The sequence below is a fragment of the Perognathus longimembris genome, chromosome 20, assembly GCF_023159225.1.
Source record: "Perognathus longimembris pacificus isolate PPM17 chromosome 20, ASM2315922v1, whole genome shotgun sequence".
Classification (NCBI taxonomy): domain Eukaryota; kingdom Metazoa; phylum Chordata; class Mammalia; order Rodentia; family Heteromyidae; genus Perognathus; species Perognathus longimembris.
The window spans coordinates 18,554,793-18,565,700 of NC_063180.1; the positions used below are offsets into that span (position 1 = coordinate 18,554,793).

The following is a 10,908-nucleotide window of genomic DNA, read 5'->3' on the forward strand; positions in this document are numbered from 1 at the left end:
GCAATTGGATGGTGTTCTTCCATTCTCTTTGCGTGTGGTAGGTTTGTGTGGAGAGGTCTGCTGTCATTCGGATCCTTTTCCCATTGTAATAAATTTCTTTCTTCACTTTGGCTGAATTCAAAATTTGCTCTTTATTCTTGAGATCTGTAGTCTTGATTATTATGTGCCTGGGTGAGGATTTTCTAGGGTCTGGTCTGCCAGGCATCCTATAGGCTTTGGTTACCTGGGTGAGGTCCCTTGTGAGATTGGGGAAGTTTTCTGCAATCACTTTATTGAAAATATGTTGAAGTCCTCTGCTCTGGTATTCGGCTCCTTCTTCTATTCCAATTATGCGCAGATTATATCTCTTGTCTTTGTCCACTAGCTCGTGGATTAGTCTGCCATGGAGCTTTACCGTTTCTTGGAGTGTGGTAATTTTCTGGTTCTTGTCAGCTGCATCATTGTCCAAGAGAGAGATTCTGGCTTTAATATGGTCAATTCTTTGTGCTGTGGATTCAAGTGTGGAGTTTATGGATGTCAAGGAGCTATTTATGGTTGCCAGATCAGCTCTGATTGTGGAAATTTATTCCTTTAAAGAGTTGTATTTTAAATCTATTTTTTTTTCATGCATTTCACTTTTCAGGATGTTAAGGTCTTCTTTAATGGAGGTTTGCACTATACCCATTTTTGCTTCCATTTCTTTCTTGGTTTCCTGAAGGTCCTTCAAGACTTCCATTCTAAACTCCTGGAATTGTTTTGTGATTTTGTTCCTGAGGCTTTCCATCAGTTTTGCTATCGTAGCCTCGGTTGCTTTTTTATTCTCCATCTCCTCTTTGGTCGTACTGCTTTTTGGAGCTGGCGAGTTGGCTTGCCCTTTCATGTAGTTTGCAATATTTCTTTGTGATTTGTGCATCTGGGGATCTGTAGGTGGTTTCCTTGTGTTGGCTTTGTGCTTGTTCCCTCTGGTCCATCAGTGGGAGACTTGTTTGTGTCCTGGCTCTGGGTTTGAGTATGGCTGTTGAACCTTACTGCCCAATGGGTGAGCATGACCGTCTCGGTTGTTGCTGGGGTGGTCACCCTCACTGCACTTGGGGGTGGGTAGGTTCTGTGTCTTTCTCTGTGGGATAGTGTCCTGCCGCTGTGCTGTGCTGACCGTAGTGTGCCCCTATTGGGGGTTTGCGGGTCCCTGATTCAGCGTGGCGTGGAGGCTTTTCTCTTCTTTGGTTCTTTTTTCCACTCGGTACCTTGGTCAGAGGAGTTCACCTCTCAGATTAAGATTTGCCGCTGAGAGGCAGTTTGCCCACCTGTGTGGGTTGCTCTGGGGCCAGTGTTTTGGGGGGCGGCCCACCCACCTGTGCGAGATGCGCCTAGCAGAGGGGTGCTGCCGCAGGGGAGCCCTGCCCACCTGTGCAGAGTGCTTCTACCAGAGCGGGTGCTGCCGCTGGGGGGCCCTGCCCACCTGTACGAAGCTCCTGCGGAGGTTTGGGCTGGAGGTCCTCTTGCTGGAGGGCTAGCACACTGGCCCACGCTTGCCTTGTATGTGTGTGTGTGTGTGTATGTGTGTGCACTCTAGTGCTTCCTCTGGGTGTTTGCTGCCCTGAGGTATTGGAGGGTGCTTGTGCCCTCTCACGAGTTTGCTGTGGGTGGTGGTATGCGTGAGCACCAGCTGGGCCACGTGCCCAGGTGTGGGTTGGTGCCCACAGACTCTGTGCCTCAGCTGTGAGGGGGGCATGTGTTCGGGCCCAGTGAGCCTGTGATTGCTGTTCAAAAAGTCCGCAAGGACCAGGAGCCTCAGGTGGGGCTTCCAATGCCCACCGGTCCCTGGGCCTCTGTTGGGGATGGGGCAGGGCCGGTGCAGCCCGGCTCAGGCTCCTCTGCTGCCTTGGTGCCGCTCCTCCCCTGCAAGCTCCTGTGTCCTCCCAGAGTCTGTAGGGACCTTTTGCAGCCTGGTTTGTGGCTGGCTCCTTTGTTCCCTCAGGGTAGGAAGTGGGAGGGAGGGAGCTCTAGCTTCTTTGCAGGTTTTGGGTCTCTGCTAGAGCTGGTCTCCCATGGGGGTGAGTAATGGGGAACTTACTGGTCCTGGATTGTGTGAGCATCCCGCACCACCGTGAGTTTTTCGGGGCTGTGGTGGTGGGGTGCAGCGATCGGTTGTTTGGTGGTGGTGGCCCCGGCACTCCCTGTCTGCACCTCCCGGTTCCCCTGCTGCTTACGTCTGATCCCAGCCGTTCAGTCCTGCAGCTCCGGTGTCTCTGTCGGTCTGCACTCAGTTCTGGGGTCCATGGAGCTCCTGCTGTCTGGACTCTGCGCTCCTGGCATGACTTTTCGGCTGTTGGTTTGCTGGTGCTGGTTCCCCTTTCCCAGTCTGGCCCTGTTCAGCTGGGGTCTGCGGGTGGGGGAGGGGTATCCCGGAGATTTTCCGGCTCCGTGCAGGTTATAGGCTCTTCTTTTTTTGTTCTTTTTTGTTTCCTGAGTTCCTCTGTTACTTCTGGTTGTTGGGATTTCTGGATTCTTGATGGGGTGTTGGGTGCTAGAGCTCACTATTCAGTTGGAGCGAGTTGGGGTGCCTCCCTACTGTTTGAGTCATTATTTAAAACATACCCACGGCCTTGCCTAAATAATTGAACTTGAATAAAACTGTTTTACTTTCCCACACATAGGGAGTTGAAATCATTCCCTCTCAGCCACAGCCAACTATTAACAATGTTAATCCCTGGCAGCTATTCTTTGAAAATGCAAAGCCTATTTCTAACCTTCTTTTGCGGTAAACTCCCCAGCTTCAGCCACTCAGCAGGTGGCGGAGAAGGCCTCCAGGTCCAGCTGCTTCTTCAGGCAGCAAGATAATGGCTTGACAGCCCTACAGTATGTCATGAGGGCCTAGACCATGGACCTAAAGTGACCTCCCCCATGAGCCAGCCAACCACCTTTTCCAGACTTGTTTCCCCACACCGGCTGCACCAACCAGCTTTTGAAGTTGTTTTATGATTTTCCCGCAATACAATGTAATTTGCTATATGATACTATGATGCATGGAACTCCCCTGACAACCCTATAAAAACCCTGCTAGGTGGAGGGGCAGGGCTCTCAATCCAGATCCTCTGTGTCGGTGAAGGTTGTGAGTCCTGGCTCGAGCTTGCAATAAAGACTCTCGTGCACTTGCAGCAGAATCTGCTCCTTGGTGGTCTTTGGGGACCCCTGAAATCTGGGTTTAAAAACCAGTAGTCCCGTTTGTGGGCCTTTGAGACTGTTTGTCTCTGGCCTATGCTTTGAGCAGACTCGACCTCAATAAAAGAGGAGCCAGTTTGGCTTTATGGATTCCGTGAGTAAAAAGCATCAAGAGAGGGTCCAGGACATCCACAGGGGTCGGTGGCATGGGGGAGAGGGAAGAGATGGAACAGCAGCAAGAAACAGGACAGGAAGGGAGGAGATTGGGGGAGGGTGGGGGCGGAGCCAGTGAGGAGCTATTCTGAGAGGATGTGGGGGGCGGAGTCAGTGAGGATGGGGGCGGAGTCGGTGAGGATGAGGGCGGATTCTGTGAGGATGGGGGCAGAGTCAGTGAAGAGGTTTGGGCGGAGTCTAAGAGGATGAGGGCAGAAGATGTGAGGACATAGGGAGCTACTGAGGAAATAGGGGCGGGGCCTATGAGGATGAGTGGGCAGAGTCAGTGAGGACATAGGAGGGGAGTCAGTGATTAGGTAGGGGCGGGGCCAATAAGGATGTGGGGGCGGAGCCAGTGAGGCAGAGGAGGCGGAGTCAGTGAAGATGTGGGGTCTGCTAAGGTGGAGCTGGGAGGGATTGCGACGGACCACAGCGGATTTGGGCGGTAACATGGACACAGCCCGAGAGCCGGTGGACTGGAGTCTTTCACCAGTTGCAGACGGGAAACACTGGAGCAGCTGCGTGGCCAGCAGTGGTCAAGGCCGGCATTTTCTTCCTCCATTGGGGGTGGCAGGAGGCGGATGGACCCTCGGAAAGAAGAGCGGGTGGATGCCGTGACTCCTGACCCAGTCCTCCTCCTCCAGGTCACCACACCAAAGGCAGGGTGGCCGAAGGGCACAAGGAGTGCCCCCGGGGCTCCGGGGAAGAGGGTGCATGGAGAGAGGGAGAGGCCAAGCTTGGGGCCCACAACAGGGAGTGGGGCCGAGCAAGGGAGCCCATGTCAGGAGGAGAGAGATCAGAACCTCGAAGGTGGGAGGAGAGGGATCATAGGAGATTACACCAGGGTAGGCGGGAGGAGAGGGATCATACCAGGGAAGGAGGGAGGGCATGGCTGCCCCCCATGCCCAGGTGACTTCAGAGGATGGGTCAGTGACCCAGACCAAGGTGACCCCCCTACCACCCTCAGAGAGGCCAGTTCCACAGGTGACAGGTGGGTCTGGGGTGCCCCAGGAGAGACTCAAGGAAAGGGGCCATTTCTCCAGGACAGACCTAACAAATGTCAATTGTTCAAAGGAGCTTCAATATATGCTTTTTTGTCTGTGCGCCGGTTCTGGGGCTTGAACTCAGGGCCTAGCAACAGTTCCCTGAGCGTATTCACCTGAGGTCTGTGCTCCACCACTCAAGCCACAGCTACACTTCCACAGTTTTTGATGGTTTACTGGAGAGAAGAGTTTCATGGTCTTTCCTGCCCAGGGTGGCTTAGAAACTCGATCCTCAACCTCAGCTTCCTGAATAGCTAGGATGACAGGCGTGAGCCACTAGCACCTGGCTTTTCTCAAATGCTTTTTATTAAATATGTATCAACTCATATACATCTCATCAAAACAGCTGAAGAGATGATAGCTGGTCTCCTTGGCTCCATAAAGCTCAAAGACTGAAATCATCTCTTCAAGCGCATGTGACAGTGAAGAACAAAGAAGATTCTAGCCAGGCACTGGTGCTCTGGCCTGTAATCCTAGCTAGAAGCTGAGATCTGAGGATCAGTGTTCAAAGTCAGTCAGGGCAGGAAATTCTATGAGACTCTTAATCGCCAGTGAACCAATTAAAAGTAGGGCTGTGGCTTTCATGGTAGAGCACTAGTGTTAAACACAGAACATCAGGGACAACACCCAGGACCCAAGTTCAATCAAACAACCAGCCCTCACCCCACCCCCCACAAAAGCATTCTAAAATCCGTGCTTCATCCTTGCTGTCAACCTCAGTGAACCTGAGAGACCAACAGGGGGAAAGATTTTCTTGTGTTCACCTCCCTTCCTCATTTTGCCCTGAGTCATGATTGAGATGTGTCTCTCCCACGTGACTGAGGGCACTAATCCTCCTTCCACATTCCAGGACAAACCAGTACAGCAAACAGAGAGCAAACACAAGAGCAAACACAAACAAGAGCAAACACACGTGACCACTTTGTCCTATGTCCTTCTCCTATCTGTCCTTACCTATCTGTCCTTCCTTCCAGGAAGGGTTCATGGGAGCCCATCTCCACTCTCAGGCCATTTCCTGATGCAACCCTCATGAAGCACAAAATTCTACAAATGACTCCAAGAAAAACATAAATATAAATAAACAAAACACCCAGAGGGGAGAAGAGGGGCCCAGCCCAGGGGCCAGCCCAGGTGTAGTCTGGTAACCCCAATCTGAGACATTAATGTCTGCAAAGCCTTTGCTAATCCTTTTCCCCACCTCTTCCCCCTCCTGAGTCAACGAACAACTTTTCCACCTCCCGGTGTTGTTCTTGTCCTTTATTCTCTCCACACAGGACTCAGAGTCCAGCACCCTAGAAGGATAGGAAGCAAACTGCAAGTGACAGGCCAGGACTGGGGTGCCAGCCTCACACACCCATCTGATTTCCAGAAAGAGGTGGACAACCTCTGCTGTGACAACCAAGTGTGCACAGAGACTACCTGGGGCCTCTACCAGGGACTATGACATATCCCAGGCCATGAGTTCAAGCCCCAGGACTGACACAAGAAAAAAAATAAAAAGGGAAAGGAAAACAGGCCTGGAGATGGTATCTTATGCTTATAATCCTACTGATTCAAGAGGCTAATATCTGAGAATTGTGGTTCAAAGCCAACCAGGATAGGAAAGTCAGTGAGACTGTTATCTCATGCCCCACAAGTGACACAAGAGTGTCATGTTTGCATTCCAGGCAAATTCTCTGGGCTCTGTGCACAAGAAACCTATGTGTAAATAGGGGACAGTCATAAATAACCATAGTAATAGAAGTGATCTAATAAATGGAGTGCACTTGCCTGGGGGTGGGAAATCCAGCGGGGGCTCTTTGCAAATATGACCCCTTGGTAGCTGGGTTTTCCTGCCATATTGGTGGTTATTATGTCCTGGACCAGCCTATCCCTCTGCCCACTGTGACCCCAGAATGTTGTGTTCAGGGCTGTGTGGTGTTCTGCTGAAATGTGACTCAGGTGGTGGATCACGGGCAGTGGTGGGTCCTTTCTCCGTGGCCCCCATCATGACCTTCCACTTGGGGTCTCAAGAGACAGCACAGATCTTCAATCACAGAAGGTCTGCAACTGGGCTCAGGTGTTCACTCATGATTTCTGCTGGGCTTTCTTCCTTCATACTCATAGTTCAGGATCGTTTTTACCCCCGGGAACATCCTCAAACCCATTACCACTTATCAACTATCATTTGAATGAAACCCACACCTCTCCTGAGACCCTAAAAACAAAATTCACCCATGCTTTCGGTGTTGTTGGCCTGAGAGACCTTCGATCTAAAGCTCAAGGAACTCTACCCAAGATTTGGAGGTAGTGGATCCACAGTCTTGGGTACTTCATCCTCAAGTGCCACACATCCAGCCTTTTCCCTGTTAATCTCTGAGATCCTCCCCTCCCTGGTCGCTGGCTGTGTCTCAAACTCGGTGGGGTGCACGGTCAGGGATTCATGGGAAGAGGTCGTATTCAAGGAAAATGAGACAGTTTTGTACCCAGGCCAAAGGCCAGCCTTCAGTCCCACAGAGTATAAAGGCAGCCGAGACGCTGGCTCAGCCACCGCCATCTGAGTGGCATCCTGGTTGCCACCATGCTGGCCTCAGACATGCTGCTGGTGGCCGTGCTGGCCTGTCTGACTGTCCTGGTGTTGATGTCTGTCTGGTGGCAGAGGAAGCTCTCTGGAAAGCTGCCTCCAGGCCCACGCCATTGCCTTTCCTTGGAAACTATCTGCAGCATAACAAGGAGCAGATGTACGACTCTCTCATGAAGGTGCGGCGGGCTGGGAGGCGGTGGGATGGGGTGGGGGGACAGATGGGCCCAGATCCACAGGGCAGGGGCGTTGACCACAGACTGCGTGAACCAGAGTCTTTATTTTATTTGCCAGTCCTCCAGCTTAAACTCAGTGCCTGAGCCCTGTCCCTGAGCTTCTTTTTGCTCAAGGCTAATTCTCTACCACTTGAGACACAGCACCACTTCCGGCTTTTTCCGTTTATGTGGTGCTGAGGAATGGAACCCAGGGCTTCATGCATGCTAGGCAAGCACTCTACCACTAGGCCACATTCCAAGCCCAAGGCAGAGTCTTAAACAGGGAATTCTTTTTGTGGGGAGAGGATGTGTTAGGAATCTTTAGAAGCCCATTTCTATTGGGATACCATGGATCTCTCTAATCCTAGCTACTCAGCAGATTCACATCTGAGGATTGTGGTTCAAAGCCAGCCCCGTCAGGAAAGTCTGTGAGACAATGAGCCACTGGAAAACTAGAAGTGGGGCTATGGCCCAATGTGGTAGAGTGCTAGCCTTGAGCTGAAGAGCTTAGGGACAAAGCCCAGTTGCCAAGTTCCAGCCCCAGGACAGGTACCAAATAATAAAAATGGGTTTGTGTGTGTGTTTGTGTTTGTGTGTGTGTGTGTGTGTGTGTGTGTGTGGGTGTGCATACGTGCACATGCCCACTTATGTGGGTGGGTGGGTGAGTAGGTGTGGTCCTGAGCAGGATTAGACCACATGTGGGAATATTCAATCTCTTCACTTTCCCAGGGTTTGGCGGGGAGTGGGGGGGAAGCCAATGCACCCCAGCTTGCTCCTAAAATTTTTCCCATTCCACCCTTTCCCAGCTGAGCCATCGCTTCGGCCCCGTATTCATGGTTCACCTGGGCCCTCACAGGGTCGTGGTGCTGTGTGGCCAGGATGGGGTGAAGGAGGTGCTGGTGGATCAGGCTGAGGAGTTCAGCGGGCATGGGGAGCTGGCCACCTTCGACTGGCTCTTCCAAGGCTACGGTGAGCCTATGGGCCATGGACTGGAGGGCTTAGTGGCTTCAGTTTCCCCAGCCTGTCTCCTCTGGATGTTTTAAGCTTCTGGCTTGCCTCAGACCGTCCCAGTGTCTTTCTCTCTTGCTTCCAGTTCTCTGTGGACAGAAAGCAGTCACTTCCCTCATTTCCATCCATTTCAAAAGTCTTCTCCCACCTTTCTGCCTCTCCCCTCTCTCTTCCTCTCTCCTTACTCCCTCCCTCTCTGAGGGAGGGGGGCTATCTCCCCTTCCCTGTCTCTTTACCGATGATCTGCAGATCTCTGGCCCTGACTCTGGGGTTTCTTCCTGGCTCCCTTGCTCACTCTTACATCCATAGAGCTCCTCTCCTTTCTCTTGCTCTTTGCACAGCCTGGCCTCCAGGCCTCCAGCTTCCCCAGAATCCCCAGGGTGCTCTGTGGGTCCTGGCCCCCACACACTTTGGAGGTCATGGGTTCTGATCTTTCCTCTTCCCACTGCCCAGTTGTGGCCTTCAGCGATGGGGAGCGCGCCAATCAGCTGAGGTGCTTCTCCATCACCACACTGCGGGACTTTGGCATGGGCAAGCGTGGCATTGAGGAATGCATCCAGGAGGTTGAGAGCTTCTTCATACAGGCGCTTCGGGACACGAGAGGTGGGTGCCAGGAGGGAGAGGGTGGGGCCAAGGGTGGGTGACCCGGGGCTCAACCAACCTATAATACCTCTCCAAAAGGGTCAGAGTGGCATCAGGTCACTGGGGTTGGTTCTTTTTCCGGACAGATCTTTCCTGGGTTCCCCTTCACCCCTGCAACCCCCTCACTGTCCACACCCTTCACCCTCCACTCCTGCCTACCCTCAATTCCTCCTCCACACCTCATCTCCCACTCCTGCTGCACCCTCACTCTCCAAGTTTCATAAACCGTCACCCTTCACCCTGAAAACTCCTACCCTTCACCACTGCAGAGAGGAGGAACTTCTACTTACTCACAGAGACCTTAACCTCATGGTCCCTGAATCCTCTCTCTCCCTCCTCCTCTCCCCTGACTCCATCCCTGCTCCCCCACCTTGTCCAAGGGGGCTTTCATCACATTCATCTTCCATCTGTCTTTCTCACTTTCCCTTACTCCTTTTCTTCTCAGGGTACCAAAGTGTTCCCCATGCTGGGCTGTGTGCTTAAAGACCCCAAGTTCTTCTCTAACCCCCGGGATTTCAACCCTCACCACTTCCTGGATGACAGTGGACGGTTTAAGAAGAATGATGCTTTATGGGGCTGGGGATATAGCCTAGTGGCAAGAGTGCCTGCCTCGGATACACGAGGCCCTAGGTTCGATTCTCCAGCACCACATATACAGAAAACGGCCAGAAGCGGCGCTGTGGCTCAAGTGGCAGAGTGCTAGCCTTGAGCGGGAATAAGCCAGGGACGGTGCTCGGGCCCTGAGTCCAAGGCCCAGGACTGGCCAAAAAAAAAAAAAAAAAAGAAGAATGATGCTTTTGTCCCCTTTTCCCTTGGTGAGTGACCAGCAATGGCCACTGGGCCACGGCTCACCGCAAAGGGACAGCTGAGTGTGCCAGGCCCTCTCTGAACCACAAAATCATTAGTGCCTTTCCCCTGATTGGAAGGTCCTATTGGATCTAGTGTGTGTTCCCCTACCTGAAACCCATCGTAATTCCCAAACATCCTGTTGGGTGGCAGGCAAAAGAAATGGGATTCTCAAAGCTCATTCAGAAATGAGGAAAATCAAGAACAGAGTGAGGTAGCCACATTGTCTGTGGCTCATGCTGCCATCCTAGCTACTCCGGAGGCTCAGATCTGAGGATCCCAGTTGGAATCCAGCCTGGGGAAGGAAAGTCCGTGAGACTCTTAGCTTTACTGTAGCACCAGAAAATTGGAAGTGCCATGGAGCTCAAAGTAGTAGATTACTAGCTTTGTGTGAAAAAGCTCAGTGCTACACCCAGGCCCTAAGTTCAAGCTCCATGACTGACCAAAAATTGTAGTGTAATTGGGGCTGTGGCTCAAGTCCTATAGTTCCAGCTTGGAGGAGAAAAACTCAAGGACAACACCCAGCACCCTCATGAACTAGGGAAACCCAGGCTCAGAGAGGAGGCTAGAATTTTACAGCTTTCCCTGCCCCACACTTAGAGAACACATCTGGGGACTTGGGGTTTGGGGATTAGCTCACAAATAGAGTTGGTTTCAGCCCTGCCTGCCTCCTCTCTTCTGTAGAAAAGCGGTACTGTTTTGGAGAAGGCCTGTCAAGAATGGAGCTCTTTCTCTTCCTCACCACCATCATGCAGAACTTCTGCTTCAAGTTCACCCAGGCTGCCCAAGTCATCGACGTGTCCCCCAAACATGTGGGCATTGCCACAATCCCATCAACCTATACTATAATCTTCCAGCCATGCTGAGACCAGGGCTGTGCCAGTGGAGAGGGAAAGGAGGTGATGAGGGGCAGAGGGGGCGAGAGGGCCCTGGGCCACTAGGAGGGTTGGGAAGATGTGAGGGGCTGATTGTCAGATGGGAAGGGCAGACAGGCCAGATTGCTGACCTTGCTGAAGATGGGTGCTTCCAATCTGGAATGCCAGAAAAGGCATTTTTTCCGGTGTGAGCAGTAATAAAAACTAATCAGTTCTTATTTATTAAAGGAATTTTGTGTGTCACGTTTATATCAGGTGTCTGATGATCTCTTGTCATACAACCTAAGCAAAGAGTTTGTGCGTGGCTCGGGAATCTTCTGCAGATGAGAGGCATGCTAAGGCTTAGGAAGTCCTTGCTGAGGGCT

General features: G+C 52.1%; 1 pseudogene; it reads left to right on the forward strand.

Moving 5' to 3' along the window:
• The first annotated feature begins 6,957 nt into the window (after positions 1-6,957).
• LOC125338940 lies at positions 6,958-9,305 on the forward strand (annotated as a pseudogene).
• The last annotated feature ends 1,603 nt before the right edge of the window (positions 9,306-10,908 follow it).